This window comes from Betta splendens, chromosome 5 (assembly GCF_900634795.4).
Source record: "Betta splendens chromosome 5, fBetSpl5.4, whole genome shotgun sequence".
NCBI classification, from domain to species: domain Eukaryota; kingdom Metazoa; phylum Chordata; class Actinopteri; order Anabantiformes; family Osphronemidae; genus Betta; species Betta splendens.
In genome coordinates, this window is record NC_040885.2 from 804,188 (window position 1) to 815,060 (window position 10,873).

The window sequence follows — 10,873 nt, forward strand, 5'->3', positions numbered from 1 at the left end:
TGAGCTCATTGAGGTTGGTTCTGAGCTCATTGAGGTTGGTTCTGAGCACATTGAGGTTGGTTCTGAGCACATGGAGGTTCTTGCTGCTCCTCCTGTACGTCGCCTCCTCTTCAGGCTGGAGGCCAGAGTTGTGTCACTTCTTGCACTAATCACACAGCAGTGACACGGGAGCTCGTTGACATGCAATGAGACAGTCTCACCTCTGCCTCTGTATGTGTGCCCTGCAACCAAACACACACACACACCAACACACACACTGCATATGAGCACGACAATAATAAAGACAAATGTTACTTTTATACTGAGGGGCTGTTTTTCAGGACGGCCCCTGAAGGTCCTCGTCCTCTAGGGCGAAGCTCCCGCGCAGATGAGAAGCCGCGATGCCGCTTGATAACCTGCGTCACCTGTTTAGTATGGGACAGCGAGTGTCCCTGGGCGGCGCCTCCGCTTTATCTCCCCTTAAATGGACGCGTTATCGCTCATTAGTATTAATTGCGTTTCCTAAAGAGCCGTTTATCAGGCGGAGATACAAAAACAGGAATGAGATATGGAGCTGGAGAACTTACGCCGGGAAGTCTCTTCATCACTGTATGATTGATTTTACCGGGATGATGTTAGTCATTAGCTTGATTCATCCACTTTGGTCCAGATCAAGGTTACTCAATAACGCTGCCCCCGGTTATATTTCTTCTGGACGGCCGCGATGATCACAGTGATGATCCCAGTGACCCGTGACCTCTTATCCAACACATGAGCACATTGTTCCCTTCGGTGTCATGAAAATCAATGGTACACTTATTTATGATGACCATTTCAGTTTAAAGCGTTCAGAGTTATGTGCAGTATAAAAGAAATTTGGTTCACAGTAAGATCAAACCTAAATTATTACTACATCACATAAAAATCCTGTAATTGTGTTTGATTTAAAGCGAACATTTGTGTTGATGGAAATGATAAATTAGGTTGTGGCCTTAAACAATTAAAACTGATGATGATGATGATTCTTTACAACCACAGTTGTGTAACTATTATTTGCGAACCCTAAACTTTCACATTTCGCTTAATTAATTTCCCAAAGAAAAACAGAACCTGGCTCATTTATCTGTCAGTAAACTTTCCATTCTAGACATTTGTGTGTCTAATTGGGAATTTTAAAAGTTACACGAATATTGAAACACACAGAGTAGAAACAGCTGCATCGGTGGCAGGCAGAGGGAGGGGGAGGTCAGCGTGGGCTCGGGCCGCTCCATCGCTGGGCTCCAGTTTGTGTAAAGACGCCGCAGACAAAACGCACATCGGTGTAAAACAACGTGCATCTCCCCGAGGCAGCCCGATGTTGAAAATGAAACAGGCGAGAGCACAAAGCCCGGCAGGATCTCGCGTGAAGCGCGTCAGATTTCTGTCGATATGCGCGGCGTTAACATTCCGTTAGGGTGCGTGACGTCCTGTATTCGTCCGCCTCCGACTCCGCGGCCGCTCGCCATTTCCTGCGGGTCACTGGGCAGATGAGCGAGCGTGCGTCGCCACATACGCACACACGCACAAAAACTTTAATTAACGCAGCGCTGTGTTCAGGAGCCTGGGCCTCCACGTTTCCATCCCCTCCTCGTCAGCCCATTATTTCTTGCTCCTTGTTTATTCGTCCTCTGACTGATGACGAGTGCAGCCCAGTGTCCATGTATCCACACATATGAGGCTCTTTCTCGCTCTCATTTTCCTCAATGCGGCTTTTTTTGCTTTTTCGTCTCTCAGTGTAAAGTGTGTTACTAATAATATCTCACCGTTTCTTTTTTACTTTCCATGTTTCTGACTGCGGTGCTGCGTAGAGGCGGCGACGGAGAAATCAGGACAGACACGCACTAGGCAGACGTGAGGTAAACAGGTAAACTGGTAAACCTGTAAACTGGGGTTTGAGGGTGATGTAAAATGTTCAATGCTCGGTGCTTCTCACAACTACAGTGCACTGAGACGGTTTTGTGTTTTTGTGAAGAGACAAGCAAATGAGCGGCGAATCCAGTTGTGGAGGAAAAGGAGAAGAGGGATGTGAGTGAAAGTCTGAATTCAGGACCATTACCTGGCGCTGGTATTGACTGCAGAGTTCAGAGAATGGCCTCGGCTCTAAGGTACCATTACAGCTCAATTGATCGGCCTGCACTTAAGTCCAAATCCCACCTTGTTGCACAAGCCATCGTCTGTGGATCCGGTGACCATGAAAGATGCGTGTGTGTGTGTGTGTGTGTGTGTGTGTGTGTGTGTGTGTGTGTGTGTGTGTGTGTGTGTGTGTGTGTGTGTGTGTGTGTGTGTGTGTCTTTGATGTTTCCCGATGTCATTCTCTGTCTCTACACTCCTCTTATTTCCTCTTTCTCCCCTTTATTCTCATTCTTCACCATCTCCATAGATACAAGACAGAAATGATTCCAGGTCCTGTTTCACGTTGTGAAGCAGGTGACCAGCTGTTACACACAAACGGGGTGCGTGTTGTCAGTCTGGTTTTGCTGACTGGTCCTCCACAAAACAAAAAAAGAGGGGATCCACAAGTGGGCTGTTACTTGGTTTAAGGGGGGGGGGGGCACAAATACAGACAGACTAAAACGAGTCGACGGCCCCGACCCAGACCCTGGTTCCCTGTTTGATCATTTAAAACCCAGACAGCTTGTGCTGACATCGGAACAGCCCCCCTCAGAGCCACAGACAGACAGAAGCGAAGCCCGGGCTGTAATAAAGCAATAAAAGGCCATTAAAAGTCATTGTCCCTCCGCACTGGAAGATGGATGGAGAGGTGGAAGGGAAGGTGTGCACAGATGGGCTGCTCCAGCACACACACACACACACACACACACACACACACACACACACACACACACACACGCACACACACACACACACACGCTCGGCAACTTCCCTGCTCGAGACAAACTGGGTAGCTGCAATATTGATGCCTCTCTCCTGTTGTTGCTCCTCTTTTATTCTCGCTGGCTGCGTCTCCCGTTTGTGATAAAAAAGCAAACACTGTGATTTAGAACGGCTTTGATGCACTTTTCTGCTCGCTCACTCGGCTCCGTTTCCACTCCTTCCCCTCGTTTGTGATCCGCTCCATCGTTTCCTGCTACAGGACGAGCCCATCCATGCAAATGCACAGCTTGTTACCAGCATCAGTCTCAGTATTAGAATTAGAAATCATTTATGGGGAACCTGCTAAATGTATTGCGGATTCTTGTGAGAAAAATCTGTTTTCAAACCACGGGAAACTCTTTTTTTTTAATATTTCTTGATCCGCCATCTTTTAATTTTCTGCTTTTTACCACTTCCTGCGCTGATCTTTGTTGTTTCCCTCCCAACCTGCCGAAGTGAAAGCTCGAGTCACGGTCACGTATGGAGGAAAAAACCTGAACACGGTACAAGAGAGGCCGCGCATCTGAACCTGGTCATAAAACATTAAGCGTCCACACATCCAGTGATCCTTGCTCCTTCCTGCAGAAGCATGCAGTAAAAAGCAGGTAGCGGCTGCGCGGGCCGACGGCAGCTGGCCCCGGCCCTCGCCGCTCCTCAGCGGGAGGCGCTCGCCGCGCATCGTTCCATCACGATTAATGGAAAACAAACAACCTTCGTGCGGTGACTGCTTTGATTTTCTCCGAGCTTCGGTGAAACAGCTCGGACTAAATGGACGCGGTGCTAAAGAGGCAGCTGTGCGGCCTCTTCCCATGAATACGCACCGAAACTCACACGCGCAGACAAACCGGCGCCCTGATTACATCAGCGTCCTCCACCGCAAACGACCAGCTTGCGCTTGATTATTTAAATAAGCGTACGTGCCACGCCTGTCGATCGCCCCGGCAGAGGAAGGGGAGAGGGAGCGCAGGCGGCGCGAAAGGAGCAAACCGGCAGAAGACGGAGTCGGAGAGAGTGGGTAATAAAAAGGAGGCTGGGGAGAGTGGGAGAGTGACGGAGACCGGGAGCGGCCGAGAGAGGAAGGCTGATCAATTGTTCATTTTACAAAGTCACTGAGACGTGTCAGCAGTGTCAATAAGTGAATTAATTTGTCTGTGGGTCTCCAGAGCATGACACCATATCACTCCACTCCCCTGAGACGAGCGAGGCCCGTGACCCTCTCAGATGAGGCGGCCCACACACACACACACACACACACACACACATACACACACACACACACACACACACACACATGCGGAGAGCGGATTGTACTAACGAGAAACCAACACACATAAATCTCCACCGGCTGATGTCCTAACGATGGACTTTTGTTCTGTACAGTACATGAAAGTTTGCTTTTCACTGCTCGACCAACTCTGTCCATTCATGAAAATAGACCTCGTCAGCGAAATGGTCTTCTGTGACAACGATTTCACTGTTCACGTCATCACTTGCATCAAAAGTTCATCCAACATGTCAAGACTTTCAAAGTCAAACAGAAATGTGCATTACTTCCTGCATGAGGTGGTGAGCACTGAAAATGATCACGCGACAGCATCGCTACTGACACAACAATGATGGAGTATCTTCATTAATAAAGAGGAGATACTTTTTAGGACATTTTTTGTTGAACCTTGTTGCTGTTTTGACAACTTGCAAAGTTCTGAGAAAAGATCCAAAGAATTGAGAATTATATAAGGTGTATAAAAGATAACAGCATAAGAAATGCATGAGCATGTTGAGTTCACTTTCTGTTGGAAATGCCAGCAAAATAAAGTTAAGGTGACAGGACCACACACACACACACACACACACACACTCATTTAAGCGACCAGCCTGAGGGGAGGGATCTGTCCACCGGTGATGGTCATCCGTCAGCCACCAGGAGGAACCTTCAGTGGCTGGCTGCCTGCTGCTTTCATTACAAAGCCATCACCTCCAGCACACACACACACACACCTACAAACACACACACAACCTGTGTACACATGTACGCTCACTGCTCTGACAGATGTCTCCTCAGTCCTGACAACCCACACTCTTCGTCAGCTCTTCGTCCTCCTGGCGCTTTCTGCCTCCTCCTCTTCCACCCGACACACACGTGCCGCGGGGTTGAACCCTCTCCTCCTCGGCCCCGTTATTCGAGGGCCGCGGTGACGACCGCCCCGGGCCCGGCCTCGGCCTCGGCCCCCGCCGCTTCCCTGACGCGGCTGCACGGCGGACCCACGCAGCAGAGCATGCTGGGAGCTTTCCACACGCTCACAGGAGCACGGGCGCTCGCGGTTCCCGGCGCATCTGCCAGCAGCCGGGGGGAACGAACCCACACACACACGCACGCACGCGCACACACACACACACGCACACACACACGCACGCACGACCAGCGGCAGCAGATTGCATCCAAGGTGATAGATAGCGCAGCGTGGGAAGGAACTGTGCCTGCTCAATTACAATCATTACTATCACTTAGGGAGATTTGTCACGGTCAAAGTGAGACGTGGCTGTGGAGGAAATCACCTTGAGGCCTGTGAAGCCGCGATTCTGGTCAGTGACGAGTTCCCGCATCCTCACAACTGGGCCCAATGTTACTATTAAACACAGCAGCTCTCACAGCGGGGGGCCGCGCGACGCTCGGGCTGCCCGTCAACGCGGGTCCCGTCGGATGGAAGTGGACAGAGTCCGGAGGAGCTGAGTGACAGACGGGAGCAGGACAAAGAACAGTGAAGGGAGACCTGTGCACCTGCAGCAGCTGCAGCCTGCTCCAGAGAGCCCCGTGGAGCCCGAGCTCCTCCAGCAGGAAACATCTTCATTTCACCTGTTCCACAGGGGGTCCCGGCCTCTGCTCTGCTGTGGTTTTGTGGTCAAAACAAGCAGGAAATGCACACGCGCTCGCTCGCTCGCATGGATCTGATGTCGCGCCGTCCTCCACAGGAGCAGCGGATCTGCTGCTCAGAGAAACACCGGCGCAAGTGGATTTCCTCTGAGCCCCGGTTTCAGGAGGATGGAGCTGGGCCGTCACGGTCCGCTGCGTCTGCGTGACACCTATTCATGTCCTCTGACTCAATTCAGCCACAAACCGCCCCGAGATGAAAAGTCCAGAGCGCTGTCATTTACAAATGAGAGGCGTCTCTCCATCCTTCTGCCCTCGACATGAGAGAATGCCTCGCCTCCCTTCTCCTCTCATCTCTTTCCTCCTCGCCGCCTCCTCCTTCTCTCGACTGGGAAGCGGCCATTCATCACAGTCAATCTGTTAATGCCAGTGTGTGTGTGGAGGTCATCTTTGGCGCTGCTGTCACCTCACCAGTCATACACGCCTGGTCCCTGCTTATTCATCAGGCACGCACACATGCACACCGCACACACACACGCACATATATATGCAAACACACACACACACACACACGCACTCGCACATATATATGCAAACACACACACACGCACACACACACACACACACACACAGGTGCGCGCACACGCGCACACACACACACACACATATATATATGCAAACACACACACACACACACACACACACACACACACACACACACGATAACATGTGCAAAGTTTTCTGGGTCTCACATGTGAACATGCACACACACATAGATTCTAATATGCATAATGTGAATGTCTGCTATTATTTACAGACACACAAACACAATCTTCTTCCCTCGTCTCATCCCTTACAAATGTTTTCTCTGTCTCTCCAGCTCATTTCTCCCGCCCCCCCCCACACTCCCCCCACTCTCCCCTCATTCACCCCCGTGCTGCACAGTGGCGAAAGCACGCGATCCATTCCCCCTCGCTCCCAGTCAGTCGTCCTGAACGGCCCTCCGTGGGGGAAGCAGATGGGGGGGGGGCGGTGCTGCTGCAACGTGTGGAGCCGAACCGCCCTCTGAGGACGCTGCTCATCCGCCACCGGGAGCTGCTGAAGGAGCAGCGACGCTCCACACCAGAAAGGGGGAAATTTGTCAAGTGTGTGCCTTTTATCTGCTTGTGCATTTGTTTATTTGACACGCGTCGGCACGTCCGGGTGGAGAAAACAGGGAAGGAGGAGAGGGGAAGGATACCGCTGCATAACCAGGTGTGCGTGCGTGCGTGTGCTCGCAAGTGGGGAACAGCTGGGCGACGGGGTCATTTTGAAGAGACTCATCTCCACAGGATTAAGAGCGCTGCTCCTGTGTTAATGTGACTGTCAATGAGAATTAGGTCCCTGGACTCTGGGCCGGCGCCGCGCTCCCTCTCCCCCCACCCCCCCCCCCCCCCCCCCCCCCCTCTCGGTCGCCCTGTCACACTAATGACACCACTTTCCGTGGAGTGCCAGCGCCACGCGCTAAAAAACAATGGGGAAATAATTACACTCTCTCAATACAGTACAAATTGCAGCGTCGAGCAGCGGGAGATACAAGCAAAGGAGAGAGAGTGGGGGGGTGAGGGAGGGGGGGAGACAGGGATGACTAACAATTACAGCACGATAGGGGCTGGGTCTCATTACGGCGCCCATTAACATGCACCAAGTAATTTTCCCTTCTTAGACTGTGTGTGCGCGCGTGAGCGAGAGAGGGAGCGGGGGGAAAGAAAGCACGAGGAGCGACAGGGTGAGTGTGTCCGCGCGTGTTGGTCGCGTGCGTGCGCGCCCAATAGAAGGTGCCCATCAGGTTCTGCAACACACCTCCCCGCCTCCGTGCGCAGTCCCACGGCCCGGCGGCGCCTCGTGCCACCCCCCCACACGCCTGAGCCGCGCGCCCGCTCCGCTCCGCTCCATTCTCACACGATCACGATCCGTGGAAAGCGATTAGAAGGCGCGTGAAAAGAGCGCGGTCAGCGGATCAGCCCCGCAGATCGCTCAATGGGCATTAAACAGCGCCGAGCTCCCACCGATCGCTTATTTAACCTCACGGCAGCAGAAACGCCGCATCAGTCCCCCGGTCGCCCGTGACCGCACGCGCCAGACGCGGTCAGCGCGACTGACGGCACTTCGAGGCGTCTCTCCGTGCGGCTCGTGCTTTTTACGCGCGCCGATGGGGAAGCGGGGACCCCCGGGGCTGAGGGCGGAATCCCGATGTGCTCACGAGCAAGTGCCTTCACAGAAACGCGTTCGCCTGTGCGCTGAGCCCCGCACACTCAAGTTGCCCTCAGCTCGCCGCCAGTCGTTCAGTGGGTCCGTCAGTCGCCTCCCCGTCTCTCCCCGCTGCCCACGGAAAATGTTGCACATCAAGAGCAAGACGTCTCCCAACCCCGACCCCATCCTCGTTTTGTTGCTCTATTGACGGTAGACCATTAAAAAGACACAGAATAAACCTCAAACACCCCAGCGTATATGAAATGAATTTAAAATAACAAATAAGCGCCTTACCCGAATCTATAAACCCGACGGCATGATCACGGGGCGCTGTACAGGATCCAGGTGAGATGAAGGAGCGCTTTGCCACTTTCTGCTTCAACTCCACCGGCTTTGTCTCCCACTAACCGGGACAATCCTTCAAAAGCTCCCGTCCAGGTCCGGGACCCCCACGCGAACACGGGGGAAGCGTGGGTGAGCGGGGCTAGTGCCAGGACGGCGAGACGGCTCTCCGGAGCCGGGCGAGAAAGCGGGGCTCGTGCAACGGCGACGCGGTCCAATCTGCCATGGTGTCGCGGCGTCCCATGTCAAAGCCAGTTTGAGGAGAAAGTCGTCAAAAGTGCCCGAGTCCCCCGAAGAGACGTGGCGTCGGCGGTGTTTCGGGTGAACACTCCACACAAGTTCATCCCCGCGCGCGCGCCCCTTTCACGCGGAGGCGTTACAGTCGCCGGAGAGACGCTGATGAAAGTGATGTTGTAGTGATGCGGGAGTGATAGTTGCGCTCCCGTCGCTCCTCCCGAGCAGGGATCGATTGGGCATGAGGAATGGGATGCGAGCCCGTCTTCCCCATTCAGAACACGTGCAACAGCGCCCGCCCAGTTCACCAGCGCCTAAGTACCCCCCCCCCTTTTTTTTTTTTTACTGATGTCATGTAGTTTACAAGTAGCCTGGACTGTGAGGGTGGAGGGGGCGAGGACGGCATTTCGGTCTCTGCCTGCTACAGTAGAGAAAACGCGTTCACGCAACTCTAAAACTCATTAAATCCTCCAGTTCTTTAACATAAAATACTGGCTTTAATTGATCGTTTATTTTGATTATTTCGTCTTCACGAGTAGCAGGTGTAGAACGGTCGGAGCGGAAGGAGGCGGCAGCGTTTTACATGCTTGGTTCCCACTCGTGTATAACTTGCGCGTGGCCCGCTGGATTGAGACGGGAGGCGGGTTCTGAGTGACAGGTGCAGTACTGTGCAGGAGTCGATGCGCTCCTCCTCATCACATAATCGTGCACCTACGCATCGATCCCGTGTCTGGATTCCAATAGCTTGTAGTGCGCTCGGCGGTGTACGCGCGGGTGGTGTAAATCTACCCCCACCGAGATGTTAAACACAAGTTAATCACCCCCGCTTCTCAGTTACGCATCAGGAGACAGGCCTATCAATTATTCCATCTCTAGAATATTCTAGTGTGTTGATGGCTATTGATTACTCTGCGCTGTATTTGCAGTCGTTAAGACTTGGAGGTTGATTTCTGCTAACGACCCAAGGTGAGCTGCATCCGATACGTTCAGATGTCCTCCCCGTTGCCTCGTTGCCAGCTTCACTGGGCAACACGACGGGCCCCGTGTCAGTTAAAGCGTTTTTGCTTGCAACAGGGCCACGCAGCATGAAGCGTAATTCAAGTTCAAGATGAGTTGAGGTAATATCAGACATCTTTGTCTGGTACTGTTCTCAACCCCTCGTGACTATTTTGATTCTTAAGTGAGAATGGGTCTGTATGTTATTTTCAACCGATTAATCTCGGGTTCAATCTATTACAGAACGATCTGTCTGACTTTAGAAAAGATTAGACATCGATGTAAGTTTGCCAGGACGCAGAGACGTGCAGTTGCAATAGTTAAAAAAGGGACAAGGTACAAATCTGAATTTCAGCACCGCGGACAGAGCCAGATGCGCCGCATGTAAATTCAGCACCCCGGACAGCTCCAGACTGTCCTGTCACTGGGTTCACTATGTGCGCACTTTGTTGTCAAGTAACCAACACCACTGCAGACGAAATAAGGAAAAACAGTTAATATGCAAAGGGCATGTGAGGAAATGTAGCACAATATAGAGTATCCTGTGTGTAGAAGTAGGTCCTGAACCTGTGCCACATGCCGATGGGAGGCCTTTTATGTTAAAGTGAGGCAGCTAATGGATGCAACAGCCTTTAGCACTTATCTCATTTATCCTTCCTCAGAGGCCAAATAGTATCAGCGGAAACCGCATCATGTGACAAAAACACTTGCTAGACTTTAAAGTATGAGGCCGAACTGTGTGAAATTTAATTTGCTTGCTTCATCCCTGCCATTATGGCCCCGCTTGTTGTTACAGAGCCATCAGGTCTCTCAACATGCCCCACAGTGTGCATCCGCCTCGGTTTCCCAACCCAAAGCAGAAATGGCATGTTAAAGGTTGAACAATCACGCCTAGAATTTGCGGTATTGTGTAAAAAGTAAGAGCGCAGACAGAACATGTCCTGGAGTGTCATATATCAGAGACGATGGGTTACAGGATCTCATGTGGGCTTATTGGCCCTATAATCACTGCCCAGGGGACACAAAAACATTAGACAAATAACTGAACATACCTTCAGGAATATTTCTATCTCCTGAATCAATATTCCTGCATTAATCCCTCTAAAAGGCACCGTTTTCCGGTTTTCCTGTGGACGCCTGGAAAAGTGGTCAACGTAACATGAGCGCATTGCATTTGATTTGTCTGGTTGGCTGTTGAGAAATGTTTGATGCGCGAGATACAATGGCTTAGGTAAATCACCGGGGTGTGAAACTCAAAGACAAACGAGCTTCAGGCGAACGTGTGAGATGAGCCAAGCCGCCGTCTGG

General features: G+C 51.9%; 1 protein-coding gene across 1 annotated transcript in view; it reads right to left on the minus strand.

Annotated features, from left to right (window-relative positions):
* tafa4b (TAFA chemokine like family member 4b) overlaps positions 1 to 8,831 on the minus strand; it is a 33,358-nt gene extending 24,527 nt beyond the window's left edge. Inside the window, exon 1 of the mRNA XM_029151939.3 lies at positions 8,288 to 8,831. The gene's annotated coding sequence lies outside the window, so the exon portion shown is untranslated. The remainder of the gene's footprint in view (positions 1 to 8,287) is intronic.
* Between the last annotated feature and the right edge of the window lie 2,042 nt (positions 8,832 to 10,873).